The 15,512-nt window shown below is 40.3% G+C and overlaps 1 long non-coding RNA gene across 1 annotated transcript; it reads left to right on the forward strand.

Moving 5' to 3' along the window:
* Positions 1-6,013: 6,013 nt before the first annotated feature.
* LOC116884650 lies at positions 6,014-13,795 on the forward strand. Its single transcript, XR_004385887.1, has 3 exons — positions 6,014-6,148; positions 12,532-12,631; positions 13,639-13,795. It is a non-coding gene; the product is annotated as an uncharacterized LOC116884650 (long non-coding RNA).
* The last annotated feature ends 1,717 nt before the right edge of the window (positions 13,796-15,512 follow it).

The raw sequence follows: 15,512 nt of genomic DNA on the forward strand, positions 1-15,512 counted from the left end.
GGTACCAGGGACTGGGGTTATTATTGTGATAAACCTGGCCATGCATTTCTTAGGCCAGTGGAGTTGGTTAGGAGGAGAAACGTGGACTAGAAAAGCCTTCAAGAGCTGTAAGCAAAGTCATTTTGCTGAGAACTAGGAAAATGAGAATGAAGAGAAAAACAGAGACAGCGGGGGCCTGGTTCATGAGGCAAACAAGTACTTTTATCGGGACCTGGAATATCTTATCAGGAGCTGCAATATCAGAAACATCTATGTGATGTTTCGGAAAGACTTTAGTTTCATTCTGCCTGTATCTTAACTCAAGGGAAGTGGAATTCAAGGGCAAATGACTAAGTTTTTTGGAAGAGGAAATGTCAAACCTGAGATCATTCAGGGTGGTGCTGTAAAAGCTGCCGTAGGGACTGGAGAGATGGTTCCATGCTTAAGAGCATTTGCTGCTCTTGCAAAGGACCCAGTTTTGATTCCAAGCATCTATATAGCTCATTACCATCCTGAAATACAGTTCCGTGGAATCCTATGTTTCTGACTTCTAAGGGCACCAGACATACAAATGATTCATGCATGCACATGCAGGCAAATACTCATCACATAGAATAAATCTTAAAATGGAGAAAGTAAGTGCAATCGTTAAAGAGATTACCCAAACTGAAATTTCCTGACTTACACTGGGACAATAGGAAAGATGTATCATGCTTTCAACCTTGACCCTTTGGACTCGGATGTTTACATTAGATGTTCAGGATGCTGGACATGGAATTGTAACATTTGGTGTTCCTGCTAGATTTTTGGTTTGGTTTGGTCTGTTTGCTTCTTACAATGTTCTGGTTTTTCTATTATGGAATGGAAATGTTTATGCAACTGTATGTGGGAAATGTGAAACTTTTTTTAAATAAGAGGCTACAGTTGACAGATTTCCTTGAGTTCCATTTGAAAACGGACTTTGGATGTTTAATCTGTTGAAATTGATAAAGATTATACAAACTTTTGAACCTGCATCTTGCATTATGACATCATAAAAATAAAGTGTAGGAGACAAGAGGGGGGAGACTACGATTTAAAGTGACATGATTGAGTGTGTACTTAACAAAGGGAGGATCGCGATGGCTAATGATCAACTATCAACTTTACGGAATCTTGAATCAAGTGAGAAACTGGACATGTTTGAAGGGATTATCTTGTTTAGGTTATTGGAAGTGGAAAGACCCATTCATCACTTTCTGCTCTGGAATCTTAGGATGATACACAAAAGAAAATGAGCTGAGCCCAAGCATTCATCATTTTGCTTCTTGACCGTGGATACAATATGGCCAGGCTCCCTCAAGCGCTCCATCACTTCCTTATCCTTACGGAGTGTAACTTGGTGCTGTGAACCAAAATAAACCTTTCTCCCTGAGGTTGATTGTCAGAGCATTTTATCAGAGTAACAGGGAGTGTAGCCAAGGCAGAGAGTTAATTGAATTTTTGTGTTTCAGCTTAGCTAGTTATGAAATAAGGAAAAGTATGTTGCTTAAGTCATAAGGGTCTTAGGTCGGAGAATCTTTTTCGATGTGGTTAAAATGATCACATTAAATGTATTTGGCTAATTAATTTCTAGGCAATTAGTGTACATTGCTAATTATATCCACATGGTTGTATAGCAGCTCTCTGGAATGTTTGATCTTTGCATGCCTAAGATTCTATGCCTACCGCATAGTAACCCTGCTTTCTTCTTTTAACAGCTATCATTCTATTTCCTGCTTTTATAAGTTTAGCTATTTTAAGTACCCCACAGGGGTAGTAAAATCATCTGTATTTGTCCTTCCATGAATGTTTTATTTCACTTAGTGCAGTATCTTTAAGGTTCGTCCATGTTACAGCACATGTCATAAACTTCCAATAAGTTTTCTCTCTTTTGATGTCTTTCTGAGGAACACTCACACACATGCATGCACACACTCATACACATACACACTCACCCACTTGCACACACACGCACACACACACTCTCTTCCCCCACACACCACATGTAGACACACTACAGTATCTCATAGTTTTTTAGACGTTCTTCCCTCTTTATCCCCTTTGTTCAGTCTTTCTTATTTTTCGTCCCCTTGGAAGATGATTGTAAAGCCATCTCTTCTGTACCATCGAGTTTGCTCTTAGAGTCCCGTACTGGATTTTTCAAACCAATTATAGTTTTCTTCAGCACCAAAGATCTGTGTTTGGTGCATGGGATTCTTTCTCTCTATTTAAAGTCTCACTGGCTTGTGTGCTGTCCCACTACATGAGTGGTTATGAAGATCCCTCTGGATTCATTGTCAGAAAACTTGCATCTTTTCATTTATTTATGGCAGATTTCTAGGAAGCTACTTTATTTCTCTAGGTTAGTATGTGTTTCCCATGGCCATATGCTCAGATGCACACATTAGAAAAGAGCATTTTTCCCCCAGTCTTCACCTACTTCACACAAAGATGCAGCTTTACCATTATCCGGCTCTCAGATTGTTTTTGGGGTTGTATTGTATTGTGAATGTAATGGTAATTCCCCATTTTCAATTTCCCTCTCTCTCTTCTTTCCCTCTCTTTCCCTCTCCTTCACTCTCCCTCAAAACTTTTTTGTTCTTTCTGTGCAGTAGTGCATGCTATCTTGAATTCTGATGGGAAGTTCAACTCTTTTGTTCTCAGCACACTCTTGCCAAGTAGAGTGTGACTTGAAGTCACATCAGAGATTAGAAGTCTCTGGAGAAGGTGGGACATTGCACACATGCCTTCCTGCTGCCTTTTTTCTATCCAGAGAGTTGCTCCCCGGGTTCACTGGCTTGTCTTTGCCGTTTTTGAGTCCCGTGGAACATCTCAAGACCTCAGAGCCTATGTCTTTTTATTCTCAGTGGTTTTCAGGTAAATACTATGTGCCAGGTCACATTAGCAGCCTAAATTGGGTGAGAAATAAACTCGTACTTTCCTGAGACCCCTGAAGAGCTGAGAATATTGCACACCTGACTCAACTCATTCTCTTCCCAATGAGAATCCAGAAGTTAAGGAGTTTTATATTTTCTTTCCTTCTTAAGCTCAGAAGGAAGTGATGAGAAATGGTGAGCATGTGTTCTTTTTGGGTAACATCTTGTCAGAGTTAATATCCAGATAAGGGAGACACTAGTTCCTTTTGCAGTTTACCCAGGAAATAAATGCTAGACCTGTGTCTCAGACTTCTTTCCTTCCCTGAGTTGCTGCTTGTACCTAGGAATTATTTCGTGGGTCTACTCACTGAGACACACAGGGTCCATGGTTATCTTATGCTCGTGTAGGATTCAAGAGTTGTTCATGGAGTTTCTGGATTTACCTCAAAGGAATTGTTTCAAATACTGTTGATTTGGTGTCTCTCTGTGGTAGCTATCAACACAGCCCAGCATGTTTGAAGATAGGTCAGTCATGTAGAAATGTTAAAAGGCTCGGTACCCCTGGTGGGGTTTCTTTTATTCCCCCATTACTGAAGCCATCCCTCAAAGATGAGTATCAATGCAGGAAAGACTTGTAAAATACCTTTCATTTAGTAAGCATTCCATAATTTTTCTGTTTCTTCTGTTCACCTGCTGTCAGGAGGCAGACATTCTTTTTTACCCTGTAGTCTCTACTCTTATTTCTCTTCAAAGATTGAGAGAATCACACAGGGAGTGTTAAATAACACACATTCTAGTATATTGAATTCAGTGTCAAAGAGGAAAGAGAACTAAAAATGAACCATGTTTGTTTTATCCGAATCACTAATATGCTGCTGGTGTGATTATGATTTCCTCTATGAGATGGGCATGAAGAGTGATAGAGCCTCATAGCAGCTTCCGAGCAGCATGGCCCATGGGTATGGTGTGCAGATCCCTAATCCAGAAAGAAGAAGACTATTGTAACTCATAAAACCCATCTTATTGAGCCATTACCTCATGACAAACAATAATAGAGACAGTTATTATTGAACCTAGTTAAATGCCATTTATGTTCTGGGACAATTTGTGGGCAAGTGTGCTCGCCAGTGCAGGTCCCTAGAGAAGCCATGGGCTGATGTTGAGATGCTTCCTCAATTACTCTCTATCCTTATATATTTATTGTATTTTTAATTTGTGTGTGTGTGTGTGTGTGTGTGTGTGTGTGTGTGTGTGTGTACACGTCCACAGAGGTCAGATAGATGGAGAAACAAATGGTTGTGAGCCACTTGACATGGGTCCTGGAAACTGAACTGGGGTCTTCTGTCAGAGCTCTTAAATTCTAAGTTATCTCCCCCAGTACCTGCCACCACATTTTTCATATAGATCTGGAGCTTACCATTTTAGCAGGAAGAGCAAACCAGCAAGACCGTATGATCTTCTGACTCTGCCCTCCAATATGTGGGCTACCGAAATTTTACCGCATAGGGATTTACATGGAGGGTGGGTATCCGAACTCTGGTCCTCCTCAATGTTCAGAGAATACTTTAGTTATTGATGTATCTCCCCCACTCCTTACTAGGATGTTATAGTAAGACAAGCACTATTTGGTTTTAGACTCATACTAAGAGGTGGTTTTTGAGTGAGAGCATAGGATGTGTATATTCATATTCTTATATGGCCATGTTATATGTCACTATAGCAATTTCTAGAATAATATCTGAGTTAAGGTGCTATATCTGAACTAGAACATTTTTGAGAGTCAAGGGACACTAGAAATAATTATGCTATGATAACAGGTATCCTACCTCAGAACTCTGTCATCTGGACTATGATAACAAAGAAATTGTATACATTGATGACTTTTACAGTGACACATCCACACAAATATCCATTCAGGGTAGGAGGAAGATACCAATTTTTGTTTGATGATCCCTCTCTTGTTCTGCCTAAAGCTGTCTCCAATGTGGTTCCCTGTGCCCGTTCTCCTATGTTTCCGAATGTTTATACATCTCTGGCAAAGACTGACTGATAAAGACCAGGCTAAAAATGGTTCTTGTTATTGGACATGAGTTTAATAAAAGTCTGCAACAATTTTATGGAGTTAAAATTTTAAGATGCTTTTTTTTTTCCTGAAAATAAGCCAATGTTGCAGGGAGAATGAACTTTATTTTCAGTTGTAATGATAAAGCTTATAGCTACAATTACGCCTATATGTCTAATTTTTATATCATCTGTCTGTGTTGAGTGTCCTCTTCTACACACAGCTAGTTAGAGATTTCTGTGTGAAGCATGGCTTCCTCTGCTGGGAGTTTAAAGAGAAATTTAACATCCATAGCAGTGTTCAGTAGAACTACATTGGAAGTACTCTCTAGTTATCGCCCTGCCCCCACCAACCCCATGGTGATGATGGTGCATAATTGCCTTTTAAACATTGTTCCAAAATTTTCCCCAAAGCCCCAAGGAGGTTTCTATTTTTAAACTGACAACTTCTGGAACATTTTACATAGTTAAGGTCCCATGAGTAAAGCATAGTTTGTGAAAGTTGTTACTTTCCTTAAGTCAGAAACTACCTCAGTTTCCAACATTTGCAAGTCTGCTGAATGACTGCAGTTACTTGAGGCTGCCTTTTTTTTTTGGTATATTTTACATTCCTATTTTTAATTTTTTTGCAGAGCAGATTCTCAAGCTGTTGTTACCCCCACAGGATCCATGCTAAATCCTGATCTTCCCTTTCTACTGTCTTATCATTGTCCTTCATTATAAAAGTGGTCTTGAAATGGAAGCACTGGGCTCAGGAGGGTTGAGGTCTTGAGCACTTTTTTACATGGTAGACCAAGGAATCTGGCCTTGGAATGCACTGACTCACTGACCACACCCCGGGGGCTTAGAATGATGTTACTTTGAATTTCCTGCATTCTTTCCTTTGCAGCTGAGTATATGTTTGTGTGTGGATGTTACAAACCTTGAATACAGCTAGAGGCAAGACTGGAGACAATGAATGCGAAGAATTTATCTCTCTGGCGAAAGGAAGTCTGGTTAAAACCATCTGTCTAGTTTTCCAAATAACATATTTTATTCTCCTTTCTTATTGAAATTTTTACTTCCTAACAGATCACCTCTCATAAAAGCCGTATATGAAAATAACTACAGCAAGGGGATTAAATAGAATTCATCTTTTGGAGAAGCCTATTTAAAAAAGAAGAAGAATCTTCATTAGAGACCTTTGCCTGACTCCTAAATCCTTGGTTAATGTGAGTCTGCTTTCCTTTATTTTGACATGAATGCCTGGATTCAGTTACAATGAGAGAATTAGCATCAGTGGACTCCGTGGGTACACAAAGCTCTTTGAGACTCAGGGAATCTGGACTACACAGTGGGGAAGGGCCCTGTCTCTGAGTTGTCATTTTGAGTTTGAATTCCTAAGACTCGCCCCCACTGGGGGTTCTGGCATGCTGCCCACATTTTCGTTTTCTCATCTATGCAATTAGAGTAATGAAAATGTAAGTCATACGGTTTGTTGTGAAGTTAAGTGAAATAAAGGCATAGAGCCCAGTATCTGGCACTAAAATGTGATGCATAGAAGGCATGTTTCCCATTTATGAAACGAGGACAGATGCGAGGAGTGACCTTGCCACCCTGCTCGGATCATTTCCTTCTGCAGCATCTCCTTTCTCAGAGCTCCGGACAGCAAACGTTCACATTGCAATTCAAACGGAATCTCTTGCAAGTTTGAGGATCATTAAATGACTAGCCTCTGTGTGTGTGTGTGTGTGTGTGTGTGTGTGTGTGTGTGTGTGTGTGTGTGTGTTTCTTCTTCTAACAATTGCTGTTTCTCAGCTCTTGTGGATGTGGTTACAGGACCATTATTAAATAAATGTGCCTCGAACAAAAGCAGCAACAAGACCACAGACACAGATGCATAGACAGAACACCGATGCTTATTAGCAAGGAGCCTGCGTATTTCTTCCCAGGCAAAAATTCTCATATAGCTTTGATTTATTACAATGCGTCTAACATAATTTTGTTCTATTTTATAGGAATAATAACTTGCACAGAATGTTACCTGTCAGGTATTGTGCTAAATACTTTGTGAGGACTAGGTCTTCTGTTCCTTATTACATCACCTGATCAGTGAGGGAGAAAAATGGAATTAAAAAGGGCTCATGACACACAGCCAGCAAGTGGCAGGGCTGGCATCTGGGAACTTGGCTTTGGGTTGTTCCCATGGATAATGGGATTACTGTACCCTTCTACCTAGATGCTGCAACTTATGCAGACTATCTGCTTTCAATAGATAGTTTAAAATACTGGTTGCTGTGGCTAAAAATTGATACCTACATAATTTTTCTTAATAAAAACCTTTAATAAGAAGGTCGTACACAGGCTTCACTGGACACAGACACTCCATACTCTATTTCATAGCTGTATTTTACTGAAAGAAGAGGGTCAACTTTGGAAAGATTCACATAGAAGTCTCTAGACTGGATGCCATATTTCTCCTTATAGATCAGGTTGTGTGGCTTTGCTGTAATAAATTGTAGCCATGGATATCATCCTATACCAAAAAGCAGGAGTCCCAGGGAAGTTGTGCATGGTAGGGGCAGAGAAATCATCCTAAAGCAGTCAAAACTAAGCACCATTTGAAGGGGATTGTGTTTTTAAAATCACTGCAGAAGGAATATGCTTTGGAGAGCTTCCTCTGGTATTGGTTGACATGGACCAGCAACAGGTTGTTGGGTAAGGGTCTTTAGGTATACGGGGATTATGCAACATATAATATTGTTCTATTATAGGGAAGGTTAGGGTCAGCATGTCTTGCACAAGCTATGTCTATGCCAAATAAACTCATTAGGAGATACAGCATACAGGCTGCAAGTGAAAAATGTGTCAAAGTCAGCAGAAAGCTATCGTACAGTAGAAACAAAGTTATATGGAAGTTTATCAGCCATGTTGGACAAATGGAGCACGGGATATCTCCCATGATGACTGCAGTCATCCAAGATGGGAAAACCAAGTTCCCAGGATCCAAAACTGCAGCTTCTCCAGGGCCTTGGTGCTAGGCCATTCCTGGCATTGTCAAGCATGTTCCTGGATTTAGATGAGTATGCATTGCACCTGACACAATAATTGTGGGAGATTTCAACACCCCACTCTCAGCAATGGACAGATCATGGAAGCAGAAAATAAATAGAGACATAGAGAGCCTAATGGAAGTTATTAACCAAATGGATTTGATCGATATCTATAGAACATTTCATCCTAAAACAAACAAATACACCTTCTTCTCAGCACCTCATGATACTTTCTCCAAACTTGGCCATATAATCAGTCACAAAACAGGCCTCAACAGATACAAGAAGATTGAAATAATCCCATGCATCTTATCAGATCACCATGAGCTAAGGCTTGTCTTCCATAACAACAAAAAAGGCAGAAAGGCACATACACATGAAGTTGAACAATGCTCTACTCAATGGCAACTTGCTCAAGCAAGAAAAAAAGAAGTTAAAGACATTTTAGAATTTAATGAAAATGAAGTCACAACATATCCAAACTTATGGGACACAATGAAAGCAGTGCTAAGAGGAAAACTCATAGCTCTGAGTGCCTCCAAAAAGAAACTGGGGAGAGCATACATTAGCAGCTTGACAGTCCACCTAAAAGCTCTAGAACAAAAAGAAGCAAATATACCCAAGAGGAGTAGATGGCAGGAAATAATCGAAAGCAGGGCTGATATCAATCAAGTAGAAACAAAAAGAACTGTATAAAGAATCAACAAAACCAGGAGCTGGTTCTTTGAGAAAATCAACAAGATAGATAAACCCTTAGCCAGCCTAACCAGAGGGCAAAGAGAGGGTATCCAAATCAACAAAATCAGAAATGAAAAGAGAGACATAGCAACAGAATCTGAGGAAATTCAAAAAATCATCAGATCCTACTACAAAAGCCTATATTCAACAAAACTGGAAAAATCTGGATGAAATAGGCAAAATTCTAGACACATACCAGGTACCAAAGTTAAATCAGGATCAGATAAACCATCTAAATAGTCCTATAACTCTTAAAGCAATAGAAGCAGTCATTAAAAGTCTCCCAAACAGGGGTTGGGGATTTGGCTCAGTGGTAGAGCACTTGCCTAGGAAGCACAAGGCCCTGGGTTCGGTCCTCAGCTCCGGGGGAAAAAAAGAAAGGAAAAAAAAAGTCTCCCAAACAAAAAAAGCCCAGGACAAGATGGATTTAGTGCTGAATTCTATCAGACCTTCATAGAAGACCTAATACCAATAAGCTTCAAACTATTCCACAAAATAGAAACAGAAGAGGCACTACCCAATTCCTTCTTTGAAGACACAATTATGCTTATACCTAAGCACACCGAGACCCAATAAAGAGACCTTCAGACCAATTTCCCTAATGAATATTGGCACAAAAATACTCAATATAATTCTTGCAAACTGATTCCAAGAGCACATCAAAATGATCATCCATCATGATCAAGTAGGCTTCATCCCAGGAACGCAGGGATGGTTCAATATATAGAAATCCATCAATGTAATCCACTATGTAAACAAATTCAAAGGGAAAAAACCCCACATAATCATCTTATTAGACTCTGAGAAAGCATTTGACAAAATCCAACACCCTTTTATGTTAAAAGTCTTGGAAAGATCAGGAATTCGAGGCCCAGACCTAAAAATAGTAAAAGCAATATAGAGCAAATGAGTAGCCAACATCAAACTAAATGGAGAGAAACTTGAAGCAACACCACTAAAATCAGGGACTAGACAAGACTGCCCACTCTTTCCCTACTTATTCAATATAGTTCTCAAAGTCCTAGACAGAGCAATCAGACAACAAAAGGAGGTCAAAGGAATACAAATTGGAAGGGAAGAAGTCAAAATATCACTATTTGCAGATGATATGATAGTGTACTTAAGTGACCCCAAAGTTCCACCAGAGAACTACTAAGTCTAATAAACAACTTCAGCAAAGTGGCTGGATATAAAATTAACTCAAACAAGTCAGTAGCCTTCTTCGCCTCAAAGGATAAACATGCTGAGAAAGAAACTGGGGAAATGACATCCTTCACAATAGTCCCAAATAACATAAAATACCTCAGTGTGATTTTACTCAAGCAAGTGTAAGATCTGTATGAAAAGAACTTCAAGTCTCTGAAGAAAGAAATTGAAGAAGATCTCAGAAGATGGAAAGCTCTCCCATGCTCATGGATTGGCAGGATTAATATAGTAAAAATGGCCATTTTGCCAAAAGCAATCTACAGATTTAATGCAATCCCCATCAAAATCCCAATTCAATTCATCATAGAGTTAGATAGAAAAATTTGCAAATTCATTTGGAATTACAAAAAACCCAGGATAACAAAAATATCCTCAACAATAAAAGAAGTTCTGGAGGAATCACTATCCCTGACCTCAAGCTCTATTACAGAGCAATCATGATTAAAACTCTATGTTATTTGTATAGAGACAGGCAGGTAGATCAATGAAATAGAATTGAAGACCCAGAAATGAACCCACACACCTATTGTCACTTGATCTTTGACAAAGGTGCTAAAATCATCCAGTGGATAAAAGGTAGCATTTTCAACAAATGATGCTTGTTCAACTGGAAGTCAGCATGTTGAAGAATGTAAATCAATTCATTTTTATTGCACTGTACAAAGCTTAAGTCCAAGTGGATCAAGGACCTCCACATAAAACTAGATACACTCAAAATAATAGAAGAAAAAGTGGGGAAGAGTCTTGATCCCATGGGCACTGGGGAAAATTTCCTGAACAAAACACCAATGACTTATTCTCTAAGATCAAGAATCGACAAATGGGACCTCATAAAACTGCAAAGCTTCTGTAAGGTAAAGGACACTGTCATTAGAACAAAATGGCAACCAACAGATTGGGAAAGATCTTTATCAATCTTACATCTGATAGAGGGCTTATATCCAAAATATACAAAGAGCTCAGGAATTTAGACCCCAGACAGTCAAATAATCCTATTAAAAGGGGTACAGAGCTAAACAAAGAATTCTCAGCTGAGGAATATCAAAAGGCTGAGAACTACCTAAAGAAATGCAAATCAAAACAGCCCTGACATTCGACCACTCCCATCCCTTCCCCACCTCCCCCCCACACCAGTCAGAGTGGCTAAGAGCAAAAACTCAGGTAACAGCAGATGCTTGTGAGGATGTGGAGAAAGAGGAACACTCTTCCATTGTTGCTGGGATTGCAAACTGGTATAACCCCTCTAGAAATCAGTCTGGAGGTTCCTCAGAAACTTGTACATAGTACTATTTGTGGACCCAGCTATACCACTCCTGGGTATATACCTAAAAGATGCTCCAACATATAACAAGGACAAATGTTCCACTCTGTTCATAGCACCCTTATTTATAATTGCCAGAAGCTGGAAAGAACCCAGATGCCCTTCAATGGAGGAATGGATATGGAAAATGTGGTACATCTACACAATGGACTATTACTCAGCTATCAAAAACAATGACCTCATGAAATTCATAGGCAAATGGTTGGAACTAGAAAATATCATCCTGAGTAAGGTGACTGAATCACAAAAGAAGACACATGGTATGTACTCACTGATAAGTAGATATTAGCCCAAAACCTCAAATTACCCAAGATACTATCCACTGACTTCACAAAGCTCAAGAACAAGGATGACCAAAGTGCAGATGCTTCAGTCCTTAAAAGGGGGAACAAAAATATTCATAGGAGAAGATATGGAGATAAAGTTTGGAGCAGAGACTGAAGGAGTGACCATTCAGAGCCTACCCCACCTGGGGATCCAGCCCATTTATATGCAGTCACCAAACCTAGACAATATTGATGAAGCCAAGAAGTTAATGCTGACAGGAGCCTGATATAGCTGTCTCCTGAGAGGCTCAGCCAGAGCATGACAAATACATAGGTTGGTTGCTAGCAGTCAACCATTGAACTGAGAACTCGGTCCCCATTGGAGGAGTTAGAGAAAGGATTGAAGGAGCTGAAGGGGCTTGCAACCCCAGAAGAACAATACCAACCAACCAGAGCTTCCAGGGACTAAATCACAACCCAAAGACTACACATGGACAGACTCATGACTCCAGCTGCACATGTAGTTAAGGATAGCTGTGTTGGGCTCCAATGGGAGGAGAAGCCCTTGGACCTGCTAAGACTGGACACCCAGTATAGGGGAATGTCAGGGCGTGGAGGTGGGAAGGGGTGGGTGGTTGGGTGGGGGAAAGGGGATAACTTTTGAAACGTAAGTCAAAAAATATCCAATAAAAAAGTATGCATGACACTAACAAATTATCACATTAAAAAACAAAAGAAAAACATGTTTGTTTTCTATTGAAAGACAGAAAAGGAAGGTTCTAGATGGGAAGGGAGGTGGAAAGAAAATGGGATGAGTAAAGGAAGGGGAAGCTCTAATCAGGATGTATTAATATGAGAAAATAAATGTATAACAAAGAGTTAGGCAATAACCTTTCTGCTTTTCTTTTCGTCAAACAATTTGAAAAATATTTGTGGTAAGTTTTTGAAAGTCTGGTAAAGTCCATCTGGTCCTAGATTTTTGTTGTTGTAGTTGTTGGAAGACGTTTAATGACTGCTTCTTTTTTCACTAGGAGTTAATAGTTCTGTTCAAATTGCTTATATGATCTTGATTTAACTTTGGGAGGTGGTGTATATCGAGAAGGTTATCCATTTCATCTGTTTTCTGATTTGGTGAGTACACGTTTCTAAAGCATGCCCTTATGATCTTTTGGGTTTCTTCCTTGACTGTTGTTATGTTCCCCTTTTATTGCTGATTTTGTTAATTTGGATTTTCTCTCTCCACCTTTTATTTAAATTGACTAAGAATTTAACAATCTTAGGCATTTTCTCAAAGAACAAAGTATTCATTTCATTGATTCTTTATATATTTTTGTTTGTTTCTGTTGTATTGATTTCAGTCATGAATTTGATCATTTCTACCCCTTCCTTTGGGTATGATTTCTTCCTTTTGACTGTTGTATACCATTCAGATACTAGTATGCAACTTCTCTAATTTTTTTTTTAAATAGAGGCATTTAGTGCTATGAACTTTCCTTGTAGAATCACCTTCATTGTGTCCCATAAATCCAGATATATTGTGTTTTCATTTAATTCTAAAGAGTTTTAAATTTCTTTCTTAAGTTCTGTCTTTTCCCATTTTTCATCCAGTAGCGAGTTGCTTAGTTTCCACGAGTTTGTAAGTTTCTGTTCTTGATATCCAGCTTTAACCCATGGTGATCAGATAGGATTCAGGATGTCATTGCAATTTTTTTTTAATCCGTCAAGAAGTATTTTATGTCCAAGTATGTGATCATTTTTGGAGAAAGTTTCATGAGCTACAGAGAAAGTTTATTCTTTTGTGTTTTGGTGAAATGTTCTATAAATAGCGGCTGATCCTCTTGCTTTATGACATCATTTACCTCTGTTTAGATTTTGTCTGATGAGCTGTCTATTGGCGAGACATAGTTATTCAAATCACCCAGTATCACTATGTGGGTGTCATTCAAATTTTATTAATTCTATGTGAATTTCACATCATGCACTCCATTCCCAGTCATCTCCTTGTCCCTTCATATCTGCCTTCTTCCCTTGTAACATCCCCCTCCAAAAGAAAACAAACAAAAGTCTTGCCATGGAAACTGCTCAGACATCCCGTTGTTGCTCTGTGCCATAAAGACGCTGTGGCTTTGGATCTGCAGGACTGGCCTCCTTCATGTGCTCTAGCAGCTCGTAGATGGGGTGGATGTTTGAGTGAGCCAACACAAAGCCCTGGATCTGGGCCTGAATGGAAGCTGAATTGGTTAGACCACCAGTTCTCCTATATCCACATCACCAAAACCAGCTCTCCTACTGTGCCCAGGTAAGGGGCAGGGCCAGCTCTCCTCTGCTCAGGCCCTTGGTCCTGACTCACCCAAACCACTTCTACTAGGGCCAGCTCTATTGTGCTATTCAGGTAAGGTGCAGGGCCATGCTCCTGAGTGCTGCAGCCTTTGAGGGGCGGGGCCAGCGCTCTTGTATCCACATCACCAGAGCTAGCTCTTCATTGCTGCCCAGTAGAGGGGCAGGGGCAGTTCTCTTGCTTCAACGGAGGGGCAGGGACAGCGCAGCACAGTTCTTGGGCATCAACATTGCCTCGTGTAGCAACCGAGACCAGGGATGCCCACATTGCCTTTGGTGGTAACATGAGCCTCCGATATCAACACAGACCCCGGCTGTAAATAGGACCATGGACCCAGACATGGCCTCTTGCAGCAGCACGGACCCAGATATCATTATGGCCTCAGGTGGCAGCACAGGCTACTCAGATCAGTATGTCCGCTGGTGACAGCAGAGCCCTCAGACATCCATATGGTCTCAGGTGGCAGCCCAGACCACTGATATCCGCATGACCTTTGGCAGTAACTTAAGCCATAGACATTGACACAGACTGCAGCTACAGCAGGACTATAGACCTAGGCATGGCTCTCAGCATAGCCCAGGTGAAGACATCACCGTAGTTTTATATGGTAGCACAGGCTTCTCAGATCAGCAAGTTCTTCAGTGGTAGCATGGCCCTCAGACATCTACATGGTCTCAGGTGGCATCCCAGACAAGTGACAGTTGGATGGCTTTTGATGGTAACTTGGGCCACAGACTTCAGCACAGACCCTGGTTATGGTAGGACTGTGGCACCAGACATGGATGGCCCTTGGTGGCAGCATGGGCCCAGACATCATCACGGCCCCAGGTGGTTGTTCTGGCTATTCATATCCACTTGTTCTACTTCTCTCCACAGCGTACACATTGCTTGACTTTGTTTTCTCTTCTGTCTTTCTACCACACACTTCTTCTTTCCCTTCTTCCCATCACATATTCACCTAGAGTGGTTCTGTGTATCTGGATATCTTTCTTCCAGGTGCCCCAGGGCTGGGAGGGGGTGGGGCACGACATGTGATTTTAACTGTAGTAGTGCTTCTTTTAGGAACCTGTGTGCCCTAGTCTTTGGTGTATACATGTTTAGAATTGTAACATTTCTTTGGCACCAGCAAGGAGGGTAGATGGGCAGGTAGGCAGGCTGAAGCAGCAGTGCTTTTCCTGTGGACCTCTTTGTATCTGGGCTCTACTGGAAGACAGTGTTCAATCTAGGGGATGTTCTGTTTCCTGAGGAGTACACGAGCAATTTCAATAAATAATAAGCTATTTTCATTTATGGTATTTTATAATGGGAGTTCTCAAAGATTTGAGAACTATTTTAATGGATACTCCCAACATGAATAGGCGTAAGCTCAAAGAGAGCAAATAATTTCCCCAAGAAGTAATGAAGAAGTAGCATCTGGCTTTAAGTCTGCTTGGTCCGGCATGCTGACTCAAAGAAGACAGGATTGCGGATGCAATCTATGCTCTTCCTCAGCTTCCTTTCTAAGCATCATGAAGCCCACACAGAAGGTAACGACTGTTCTTCTTGTCAAAGGACTAAAGTTTGTTAAACCATCTGGATTAGTTTAGTCTTCTCATAAAAGGACAAAAACATGCTTTAAATTAAGCTCCCAAATGTTGAAGCTGGATACCTGGAAGAAAAAAAAAGACAAAAAAT

This window comes from Rattus rattus, chromosome 15, assembly GCF_011064425.1.
Source record: "Rattus rattus isolate New Zealand chromosome 15, Rrattus_CSIRO_v1, whole genome shotgun sequence".
Lineage (NCBI taxonomy): Eukaryota > Metazoa > Chordata > Mammalia > Rodentia > Muridae > Rattus > Rattus rattus.